At 41.0% G+C, this 13029-nt stretch overlaps 1 protein-coding gene across 2 annotated transcripts in view; it reads right to left on the minus strand.

Annotated features, from left to right (window-relative positions):
* The window catches only part of LTBP1 (latent transforming growth factor beta binding protein 1), a 373900-nt gene that overhangs the window by 131107 nt on the left and 229764 nt on the right, over positions 1-13029 (minus strand). The window lies entirely within an intron of this gene.

A 13029-nucleotide genomic window follows, 5' to 3' on the forward strand; every position in this document is an offset into this window, starting at 1 on the left:
CGTTAAGAGATAAAGTAATTGCTCCAAACGTGGGCGACTGCTTAAAGTGTCTTAACGTATAATGACTTTTTACTGTGTTTCAACTTTTAAAGAATAGGATATTTTGCTTGCTCAATAGGGTAATTGCTTGCTCAACGCGTTTCTCCGCCTCTGTCTGGGGCGGTTCCTCAGGAGCAGGGCCAAGGGTTGCCCTAGGATTTACGTGATTATCCCTATTAGTCCTATCGTAGTAGATAAGACCCTTGTTGATAGTCCTTTCGATTAAGAGGGAATAAGACTATATCCCTGATAGAAATGGAGTTCTCCTATTACTACTTCCCTCTCTCTCTTGGCTCAGAGACTTAGTTTAGGGAGTCGCTTTGCTATAAAGGTTCGCAAAGAGACCAGTGATAGCCTATAAGTATTAGTCTGAGACCATTTTTCAATGCATCGAGACCGGTTAACATATATGAGTCTCGAGGCGAGAAAGTGAGAGTTGGATGTACCAATTCCCTAACCCCCGGAGGAACCTAGGAAACCGATTCTCTCCTATGGCGCAGTATGTATCATGCCCAGAGATACTACAGGGCTAGTGGGATAGATCTGTTGGTTCACACCCACAAATACTGGACCAATGTCCTATTACAGCCTGCCGCCTGTAAAGGACTGTCTGTTACTTGGTCCCTAAAACAGGGATGGATCAATAAACCAATGCGCCTAATTGGGTTGGCAGCAATGCCCCAAATGCCGGACAGAGCTGCACAGCCCTGGTAGTAAGGGGGGGGGGGGGGAGGGGGGTATATAGCGGATGGAGAAGAGGAGAAAAAGTATAGCGCCTGCGGCTCTGATGGTGAGCGGCTGGCAATGAAGTCCCAGAGCTCACAGCAAGGATTAAATAGAGGTGTGGCTCCTCCCATTTCCGGGGGCCTGTCCACAATTAACCAATGGGTTCCCTTTTGGGGCGGGTTCCACTTATCTAGTTGAATAGCAAATTAACCCATTCATCTTTGTACTTACCAGATCACTTTTCTGGTATGGACTAAAGTCCGGACAATAGCGCTGTTCCAGATATGTGCAAAGCACCTAGCCGATCGTCACATGGGGAGCCGTGATCGGCCGTACCTACTCTCGTATGTTACTTCCGCGTTCCACGCTGGAACGCATCCGTCGCTGCCGGGTGAAGTCGCCGCGCTACTTGCGTAGGCAGCGCATTCAGTAGTGTGATACTTCCGCGTTCAACGCTGGAACGCATCGCCGCACTGCCGGGTGACGTCACCGCGCTCCGTACGTCCCGATTGGCCGGGCGAACGGCAGCGCGATGTCGTCAGTAGGAGGCTGTAACTATGGGCGGGGACGGAGTGAGGTAAGTCAGTGAGGCAGCATGGGAGTGGCTACATTGCTGCCTGAACGCCCCCTTCTCATCGGTATGTATTGCCAGTTACGGAGGGGGCCGTTCGTGCTCAAAAAGAGTTTGAGTCTTATGATGTCTATGTTCATATCCCTAACTGGGAAATATCACGGCCGAGTTTGCACAGAGTTGCTATGGGCAACGGACTATTCTTAGTAGGGAGCCCAAACTTTATTTCCTATACAGTGATGATCTCTGGGATGTAAATTATATAACCCATGTATCCCCCAGGTCTTAATCAAATATAATTACTTGCATGTAAGTAAGAAGAGTCGGTGTGAACCGGCAAGGTGTCTCAATATATACATGCTAATTGTAGCCAGATGCGGAGGTAATGCTTCAGGCTGATGCTAAGTGCACAGATGTTTGTAAGAACATTCGTTCTCGAAAATTGTCTAGTGTTGATATGCACTGTATTTTACTGACAAACGTTGAAACATTTGTGTGTCGTTCATCACATCTCTTATGCGGACATTAAAATGATCATTTATCGGTGGCTCATCTCTTCATGTAAACAGGGACCTGTTACCGACAATAATGTAAATTGATCCTTCTAATCAGTAGGGATTCTCCAAAGTGGAGAACCACCTTTAAGCAATGAGCATAAAGATTCCATCTGAAGTACACTATCCTACGAAAAATAATTTGACATCTAAGCAAGAATCAAAAGTAGCATTTATTTACATATGTCAATAGTTAGTGGGGGCCGCTTTGGCCTGAATGAAATTGGATACTCTCTGTGGTATACTTTCTAATAACATCTGATACACTTCGGCTAGTATTTCCCTCCATTCATCCTGCAAATGTCTGGCGAGTTCTTTAAAAGAAAATGGATGCTGTTCATATTTCCAGAAAACTACAAGTTTGTCTCAAAGATCTTCAGTAGGGTTCAGATTAGGCGTCTATGCAGGTCAGTACAATCTTGGAACATCCATATCCTTAAACCAATTTAAAACAGGTGCATTGTCTTGTTGAAAGTATGCCTGACCATTCACAGAGTATTGCCACATTGTCACACATTATCATCTAGACTGTCAAGGTACACCTACCTCTGTGTTCATGGTTCTTACCACTACAAGTTAAGGACCAAAATCATGCCACGGAATAACAGAATGTCTGTCGTACTTAACTGTAAGCACAACACACTCAGGCAAAAGGTATTCCCCCAAATCCTCCACACTCACACCCAGGTATGTCCATTTAATTTGAAGATGGAGTAGCGTGATTTATTACTCCATAGAACATACTTCTATTGCTTAACTGTCCAATGTTGATGCTCCTTGCACCATTGCTGATGCATCTTGTTTGAGAGAACTCGCCAGACATTTGCAGGATGAATGGAGAGAAATACAAACTGAAGTGTATTAGACATTAGTAGACTAGTATGACATGGAGTGCATCCAAGGTCATTAGGGCCAAAGGAGCCCCACTAAATATTTACATATGAAAATGAATACTACTTTTGATTTTTTGCTCAGGTGTCCAGTTACTTTTGGTAGGATAGTGTATCAAGAAATGGATATGGGTGGTTTCACATCTGTGCTGGAACCTCAGTTCGGAGGTTCCATTGCAGATCTGGCACAAGATACTAGAAGTAAAAGTGCTGCATGCAACACTTTTTCTTCCAGTAAAATGCCGGGCAGCTGAGTGGAAACCAAATGGTCCCCATTATAGTCAAGGGGGTCTATTTGGTTTTGTCATAAGATGGAGCCAATCAGCCAGAGGATTCCCCTTTCCTGCTCTCCGAATGGAGCAAGAAAATGGAACCGCTGACGCAGATGTGAAGCCAACCTAAACCTATATCTATATTAGTCAGTAACTGTTGGAGAGTTACAAAAAATAATTCTAAGAAATGACTAAATACATTGAAAGTAATTAATTAAGCAGAAGCTTCATGAGAATTGCTATACAGACTGTGGTATGTTTTTTTTTTAACAACGAAGGCTAAAATGAAATACATACAAACTAACAGCTTTTCCTCTTTTACAAAGAAGCATACTAAAAATTGAAGTGTGTTCCCCGGAGTAACAGAGTAGGGCACCATGGAGATAATATGTCCTGGCTTGACATTGGGGAAATATAATTTCTCTGGCTCATTCGATTCATGGAATCCTGGCTGCCAGACAAGTAGAAGCCCTCTTCTATTTCTGCACCGCTCCTTGTACAATAAAATTATATTAAAGAACGTCTAACAATCACAATCTTAAAAATATGAGCAAGTACTAAAAAGTATAGTAGCAACTAAATAACACTAGTAGAATGCCTATAGGAAGCAAAAAAGGGTTTCATCCATTTTAGAATATATTTTCAAAAACTCCCCCAACCTTCAGAATACCTTTCCAAAAAAAATATAGTGTTATAAAACGCATTCTACCGATACTTTGTGTGCATGTGTGTATCCTGTGCACTGTGCATGGAATAAGCATTACGGAATGTAATCAGCTTCTGTACAGATCTCAGCAGCCGCCTGATCCACAGGAGACCTTTTAATTACTTTCCTCATTCTATTTTGTGTACCTCAGAGAACATTCCAGAGAAATCAGTTTTGCGGCGCGAGGAGGCCTGAGGTAACTGAACAATGAGCTTGTGCAGCTGGGTATCACTGTGCCAAGCAGACTGTAAACAGGAAATAAATCACATATTGTACAATTTTCAAGAAAGGCTCCAAAACCAATACCAAATCCACATTTTGGTTCCACAGCATGACATTCCTACAATATTTTCGAGGCTCTAGTAGTGTGAATGACAATTGCCTGGAAGACTAGTCAGCCAAGAGAATAGCAATAATTATAGGGTAGCATGCATGTAGTCTCAGTGCGCTGCCAAAAGAATCATTAAGCTTAAAAGAAGAATTCTAGGGGAAGCCATTTTAAAGAGTGTAGTAAAAAGAATGGCGAACAGCAATTCCCTACTATTATTATTATTAGATGACATCTCACCTGTCTCACTATCATGGGGTGGATCTAGGTTCAGATATTTGTAATGTACTTATCTTTCTTTAGGGTGTTAAATTTGTCAATGTGAGCATCCTTGGTGGTCTAGAGGATTAAAGGGGTAAACTCCAATATTAATTGCTGTCTAGGGTATAGAGTGGGTTATTGGCAATATGTTTAGGGGTTTACGGCAATGAATTAGGTAAAGGTAACCTGCCATCAGTTTTTACCATCTAAACTGTGAAAACAACACCACAATGCACTTATTTCCTTAGATATCCTAGGGAAAGCATAATTGCACAATGAGGGGTTTTATTTTTAGAGCGTCATATGCAAAATACCAGAGAGCAGTCCGATGGGTGGACCAGACAGACTTTGCTGGCCTGTGTATCTCCCAAAGTACTGCCTTTTATGCTGCAGTGATGTGCATTTTGATAAATCAGTCCACGACTCTGAGAGATGTACTGCGCATGCGCCAGTCCTGGAGCTCACTCGAGAGTTCCTTCGCCATGAACGTAATGTGAAGGATGTTTGCACGTCACTGCAGCACAGAGGGGCTATCTTTTGGGAGATACACAGGTCAGTAAAGAAGGTGTTGCCCACCCACCGGACTGCTCTCTGGTAATTTGCATACGACCTGGGAAAAATAAGAAGCCTCATTGGGAAGGTATGTTTTGCCTAGGTTGTCTAAGAAAATAACTGTGGAAACGTGCATTGAAGTATTGTTTATTGGTGTAGTTAGTTTAGGAGGAGAAAATCTGATGACAGGTTCCCTTTAACATCGACATCTTTGGTTTTCTACGGCAGAATAAGGCAAATATTTCTTATGCAGTGTCTAGTGGGTAACTCTTCTCTCAAGTCTCTAGCATTGATCACATTTAGCTTCCCCTTCTTTCTCCAAAGTGATCATAGACAACAGACCAAGAAGGAGATAAAGAGGATTCTTATCTCTATAATTGGGCAACGCATTTGAAGCCTCCTATGGTAAACCACTAGCAACGTCTACTGGTTTGTAAACTGTGGTTTCACCATATCATTGCGTACTGTGGTCAGAAACGCTCTTTTCTCCTTAGGGAGAGCAACTATATACTATAAACTAAGTGAGGAGACTCAAATGGCCACGCACGCTCCTCTGGGTAATATGCAAATAAGGGAGATGGAATAAATCCTCCACAGTGCCACCTATTGAAAGGCAGCATTCCTTCGAGTCAAAGTGGGACTTTGCGTACTGTATCATTATTCTTTTTACCAAACATATTATCTGTAACCAAAGAGTGCTGTTATAGCCTACGGCCATAGCCACTGGCTTACCCCTCCTGGCGGCTCACATCTGGCTCCGCTTCCTTTACAGACGTCTGCTAGTAGTGTCTGCTTGGGAAGTGTCAGTGGTCTGGAGGGCACATGCGTGATACTGACCCTGGCTTGATATACTGACTACATTTCTGTCTGCTGCCTGCCCTGACCCCTGGCCTGTTTGTTTATGCTGAACCTGTGCTCCACTATTTTACCTCTGGCTTGATATTCATGAAGTGTGCCACCTGCCCTGACTCAGACTCTCTAGATATTCTCTTTTGAAAAAAAGAAAAAAATGCCCTCCCAAGGTGAACTGAAGGGCAATAACTGGTAGATCAGTACAATAAGTAAACATGTTCCCATATTTGCGCTCCGTATGTAGTTTTGTGCTTGATGGGCTTATGTTAATGGATAAGACTCTTTAAGAAATGTCTTAAATTAATACTGTAATAGGTTTAAAAATCACTAGAGAATGGTTGCTCAATGAGTAGTCTATTTCTACTTTTTATCAGTAGATGGCTTTGAAATAATATTATGAAATCTAGATCCAATGTTTGGGATTCTGAGTCAAAGACTTAAAGGTTCTTTCACCGTTTTATCACTACACACCTGGTGATGCACATCAGAGATTGGTCAAGAATCTAAAACAAAGCTAGCTTTCATTACCAACATGATCTCTACCAGATTACATCTCCTTGATCTCTGACTTAACATGTAATGTGTAATTAAATAGAAAAGTTAATAGCCATAGGAAAATAGGAATTGTGCTACTGGTTCAAGAAGCTACTTCAAAATTCAATGAAGCAAAAAACTTAGTTATCTTACAAACTACGATGTTTTGATCCAGTAAGGACTATGTTAGTCTGATTAGCAGATAGTATGAAATTCTTTCTGTCTGGAGATGTTACAATTACTTATCCCTAAAGTATTAAAGGGGTTGTCCCGCGGCAGCAAGTGGGGTTATACACTTCTGTATGGCCATATTAATGCACTTTGTAATGTACATCGTGCATTAAATATGAGCCACACAGAAGTTATTCACTTACCCCTCCGGTGCTAGCGTCCCCGTCTCCATGGCTCCGTCTAATTTCGGTGTCTTCTGGCGTTTTTAGACGCACTTGCGCAGTCCGTGCTTCTGCCTGGTGAATGGGGCCGCTCGTGCCGGAGAGCTGGTCACCGCGTCATCATCGTAGCTCCGCCTCCGTCACGTGGTGCCGATCAGCCAATTAGGTGGCTGTATCGGCAGTGGAATGCAAGGAAGGAGAAGAAAATCCACGGTGCACCATGGGAGAAGACCCGCGGTGCACTGTGGGAGAAGACCAGCGGCGCCATCTTTAAAAGAAGAAAAGAAGAAGCTGCAGAACGCTAATGCAGGTAAGCGCAATGCTATTTTTAAAAACTAACCAATGCTTTCTTTTTAACAGGGCAGAATGCGGGGGTAAGTGAAAAAAAAATTTTTTCGATTTCGCCGCGGGACAACCCCTTTAATTCCCTCTAGTAGTATGGTGCAGGTAGACAGGGTTCTTACTGGACGGTTTGGGCAGTTTCTGACTTCACCATGAACAAAGTGGAGCAATAGTTTGAACTTTTGAGTCACTTGTATTAACAATCTCTGGTGGTAAAAAAACAAGAAGAAGCTGGTGACACTTGCATTGATACATGTTACAAAAGGGACACACAGGATCCAAATTCAACTTTTTTTTTCTACTTAGCTTGTGTCTGATTCAGCGGATATGGCTCCACTGTGCTACACACTGGTTTGACTTTAGACAAATCTGGAGGTGACACCTGAGGCACTCTGGTCTTCACCCCACCAGTTGGAATCTGGGCTTCGCTGCATGGTCCCCAGGCTATTACACTGGAAGCTGCCCTAGTTACAGTATGTGGCTGCTGATGCAACTATAGTAACTGAGTGTGTGAACAGGATGTAGTCTACGAAGTCTCAGATCGAGGCAGGCAGCTTAAACTTCAACACAAGAGACAGTCCAGAGGTCATGGCATACACAATAGGTTCAGCATGGTACAAACTGGTCAAAAGAATGGACAATAAAGCAAGCCAAGATCAGGAGTGGAGAATACAGAACAATCAGGGTAAAGCCAGAGTCAACCAGGAAATCAGCACAAACAAGTAAAACCTTCAGCTGTACAAAGATAATCAAAGTTTAGGCATCTACCTTAGGGTTAAATGTTTGATATAAAGCAAGGTACTTTGGGAATGGAGGATGACAGAAATGCAGTGTGCACGCTAGCCCTTAAGCTTATAGTCCCCTCTCCCAACTCCCTGCATCTCCAGCACCACTGCGTGTCTCCCCGTGCCTGATGTTTGTTTACAGGCTGCAGTCAACCTGTATATGGGATATCACGGGCTGCTGCAGCTAATTAGAGAACTCAGCAATCATGTACTGAGCTCTGTCACTGGCTGCAGTAGCCTGTAAACATGACATCATGAGGGAGACCCGAAGCAGTGATGCTGGGTACAGTAGGGAGTCAGGAGAGGAGAGTATAAGCTGATTTGTTGTTTTAACCCACGGAGAACCAGCTTACATTACAATTTTATAACCCCTTTAAAAGATTAACATTTTTTAATTTTTCAGCTGAGATTTAAAATTACATTTTGGTGAATTAATCAGTTCGTAGAAATAATGTTGTATTAATATGCATTTGAATAAGAGATAATGACACATCGTATTCACATAATATTCTGTATGGATTTCCGGGTGCATACATAAGTCAATTTAATCCTAACAATAATTTAATCAAATTCAAATTTCAATTAGTGATCAAAGCCCAAATTATGCAAAAAATTAAAAAAAAATTGCATGATTCCAGCCAAAATATCCCAAGGACTACATAACCTTTGAATAAGGTTGCTCTAAGCGCTTTCAATTTCTATGCTCAGTACAACTATAGTAAGATCAAGATAAAAGGTGTGAATATGCCTGTAGAGGCACCGGAATATCACATTCGCTTTATTCTGAGGATCGAAGTCTAAATGATTTAGATTTTTTGAAGGAAGCTGTCAAAGATCAAGATTTGTATTGGCTCGTACAAGGAATTCTTCTGAGCACAACTAAAACCCAACCATATTTCTTATATTAGAGTAACTATATCTGCATTTAACTTGTATTGGTATTTGATACATCTTTAATCCTATGATATTTCATGGTATTGATCTTATCCCAGATCTTTAGGGGATAGAGCATTAGCACAGTAAATGGATCCATGCTGGTTCTTGACAGTATATTTATTTTTAAACTATATGAAGCCAAACCATGAGTCTTTAAGTCTTTCCAGTCTGCGTTACTATGTGCTGGGTGGGTATTTTTTGTTTTATGGACTGATGCCTGCATATTATGGTAACAGAGGGAATGTGTGAAACATGTTCCACACCTGATTTTGTTTTACATTTTTCTGACAGTGTGGAAGTTTAGAATTTGATGGTTCATTTTTGAGTGATGCCAGATATTTAAGATGGATGCTTTTCAACCTCCTTTAGTGAAAAGAAAACTTCAGTAAAGGATTTTCATCAGTTACAAAGAAATATCTGACCTACTAGTATCCTTTCCTTGTGTTATAACTACATTTGACAAAGTGATTCAGGTAAATGGTAAAGATTGATTAGGATAGAGCCACAAAGATATCTCTTATAGCCTGCCAATGTAACATTACAGAGGATATCATAAATGCATGTATGATCAAACACATTCCACTGATTGATAACATTGACAATGTCCCCTACATGCCATTTATTTCAATGGAAGCCTCATCAACACAGCTATATCATAAAATCATAGAATTGTAGAGTTGGAAAAAACCTCCAGTGTCATCGGGTCCAACCAGATGTCTGTCCAGCCTCTATCCGAAGACTTCTATTGAAGGAGAACTCACTACCTCCAGTGGCAACCTGTTCAACTCATTGATCACCCGAACTGTCTAATATCTAATCTATGCCTCCTCATTTCCAGTTTCATTGCCTCTAGTCTTTCCTTGCACAAATGAGAATAGGGCTGATCCCTCTGCACTGTGACAGTCCTTCAGATATTTGTAGACAGCTATTAAGTCTCCTCTCAGCCTTCTTTTTTGCAAGCTGAACATTCCCAGATCCTTTAACCGTTCCTCATAGGACATGATTTGCAGACCGCTCACCATCCCAATAACTCTTCTCTGAACGTGCTGTAGATTCTCAATGTCTTTTTACTGAAGAGCAGAGCATAGAAAAATTGGAGCGCGTCCCCTCGTTAGAGCAATTACAAATCCAGCAATGACATCATCTGACAGTTCACAAGATCTATAAACTGGAGTAACCACGCACAATATCATTACTAACAAATTGAGACGAGAGGAAAATGAGAATAATATCACATAATAAGGGATATAGACCCTTAGATGAATGGAATGAAGAAAAGGAAGAAACTGGTCCTTTGCAACAACAATGCTTGGTGACTGAGCTTCTACCCTTTTCAATGATTAAAGTCTTTCATGTAGTCTGATCGCCAGCACAGAAGGAGACCTCAAGTAATAACATAAAACATCTACTGTGCGTGCAGGAATACTCTAATTACCTACGTATATATGGTTTGCACTTGGATATAGAAAATGTACCATATATGGATATTTTATGAGTACATTTAATAGCCAACTAATACCACCCACAGCATGTTTACTGATTGAAAATTTCACCATAAACATTCTAATGGTCATAAAACACTGAAAAATACAACATGCTCTCCTTGCTCCCTCATTTGCTATTCTTTGCACCCTGTTTCATGTTTGTAAGTTCTGATTTTAAGCTGGTCTTCCCAATTTTTCTACTACCCTGCTGTTTGCACTCCACCGTCAGACAGGGGGCTGTGTCATGCCTACCATTTTGACAGTAATTCACTGTCGTGTACTTCCTTTCCCTCACTTCCCATGCTGCATTGCTCTGTCTCTGATCAAATCAGCAGGTAAGCAGTATCTGAGTGCTTGCCCCTCTGCTTTCCCAGGGTGATTGTAGAAGTAAGGCATTCAAAGAAATTTAGGTGAAATGGTTAGTAAACCCAATATAATGTACACACACACGCAGACACACATGCTGTAACAGCAGGAGAGTACACGAGAGCAGCCTGTGAATATAGTTCCTCCCCAGCAACTAAGAAAACATCCCAGTGTCCCAGTAACTACAGAAGCTCAATCCCTAACAATAGGCAGTGTATTATAGATGAGCTGGAAGGGAGACCCCTAATGGCAGCCGCTGCAAACTTCATTTACAAGATTGACGAGACACATAGGCTATTACATGAGCATAAGTTGTTGGAAAAATTAGTGTCCTTTGAATGACAAAGCGTCAGGAAAGCATGATTTTCTAAGAAGGATGAATTACAAATGAGAAAACCTGATGAAAATGCCAATAAATACTTTGGAAATTTTCATTTTACCCTTATGGTAATCTAGCAGCACTCCACGAAGCGCACAATTATTCCGGTCTCCAGAGAGATTTATCACAGTTTCTTCGACATAAAACTTGGCTTAACAACTTAGAACATTGTACTAGAATGACCTCAGTCTTTACATGTGCCAGGCACTTCTGTAACTACTCCTCCCTTCTGCTGTCCCAGTGGCTTAATACATGTCACAGAAGATTATAGAGATACCCTACAGCACATACAGCAAAGCATACGTCTGGTATTACATAACAAAAGGAGATAAAGGGGTTGTAACTATTGGGATTTTGGTTCCACTAGTGTTCATTGATGCCAATGATTCATTAAAATGTGTACCAAAATACTGCAAGAACATGTAAATGAAACATTTTAAGGAAATGGCATTGCCTTCAACCAGTCTCTTAGGGAACACAAAATGTTTCATAAGGATTGCAGAATATGTTAAATTGCCAGTATCAGTTGTTTTGCCCGATTCCAGCTGTTAGTGCCTGAGTGCAGCTGTCAAATGCAACTGTCTTCCAGCAGGCGATGGATTGGACACAGCTTATGTGCAATACATGATCGCCATCCCCTTCATGTATGTTCGGATGTGGGAAGGGGATCCATGCATGCAATGATTTGGGTAGGGATTAATACTTTCGTAAATGCCTACAAAATCTTAAAGCATTATATAGTGTTATATGGAGCAAAAAATTGGGGTACGGCAATAAACATTTGGTTAAAATGCCTATGGGGCCATTGTTAAATGTCATCTTTACTTCATGTTAGAGAAAATCTATGATAAAAATGGATATTTTTGTAGTTGGATGGGCATGATTGTAGTTGGGTTTTCATTTTTGTAGATGTATAGGTGTGAAGTGTATAGTATCTGTGATTTGTCACGCTGCAGGGTAAAAACAAACAGCATCTACAGAAAATGCCTACTGGTGGTTGTAGCTCGCAAAGCACTGGCATACCAATAATGGCAAGCCAACTTTTAATTCCGGTATGCCTCCATTCCAAAGTTGAAATGCGATGCCCTCTTTTTTATGTTTACAAATAAAAGTTAGGCTGCTTTCAGACGGAACGACTATCTTTCAAAAAATCGTTTGAACGAGTAAAATTGAATGATAATCATTCGGGCTAAATGCGAGCCAACGATGAATTAGAATCATTCACTTTTCGCTCATCATTCATTTTAAGCAGGCATAAAAACCATAATGCTCGTTCGCTTATCGTTTGGTTTAAACAGCGCTTCTCCAGTCTTTTACATTAGCTTATACACCAAATGTGGAAGATTAAATGATGCTGCTTTGAACAAGCCAACAATGTATCTGCCTGTCTAAACAGACTGCACAAGAGTGAACGAGCTAACAATATCGTCATTCGCTCATTCAAAAGAGAAATGGCTTATCTAAAAGGACCCTTAATCTCTTTTGAAGTTGACATTATTGGAGCATCAGCCCTTTGAGAGCAGTGCCCACCAGATAGTTTGGTTTATACTACATACAGGTTAATAGAAATCTATACTGCAGTGTGCCAATGGTTTTAAAGAAAACTAGAAGAGTCTGAGCCTCCTATGGCTGTTTTACATTCTGAATCATTCCAAGTGGAAGTATGTCTTAAATGTATTGATTTGACTAATAACTAAAGAGTCAGTGATTTTCTCCGTAAACTAGGAGGAAGGGAACTTTTAACAAAACTCACAAAAAAGAGGCAGATGCTGAACGCATTAGTGATTTCTGGAACACTTTAGCCAGGAAGGTATCAAGAATCAATTAATTATGCAAACTTTGAAATTTCCCAAAGTTTTAATTTCCAAGAAGGGAAACACTTTCCGAAAAATACAGGCGTGTACAGTATCCGAAATCTTGATGTATTTCCATATTGGCGAGAGGAATCAGCTTCTGGAGATCTCTGACCCAACATCCTAAGTAAGTCATCAGTGAATGGATTCTTTTTTAGAATGCTGTGTCATTGCTGCTAAATGCGTTTCATTCTATCAGTTCTACCT

Source organism: Eleutherodactylus coqui, chromosome 3, assembly GCF_035609145.1.
Source record: "Eleutherodactylus coqui strain aEleCoq1 chromosome 3, aEleCoq1.hap1, whole genome shotgun sequence".
NCBI classification, from domain to species: Eukaryota; Metazoa; Chordata; class Amphibia; order Anura; family Eleutherodactylidae; genus Eleutherodactylus; species Eleutherodactylus coqui.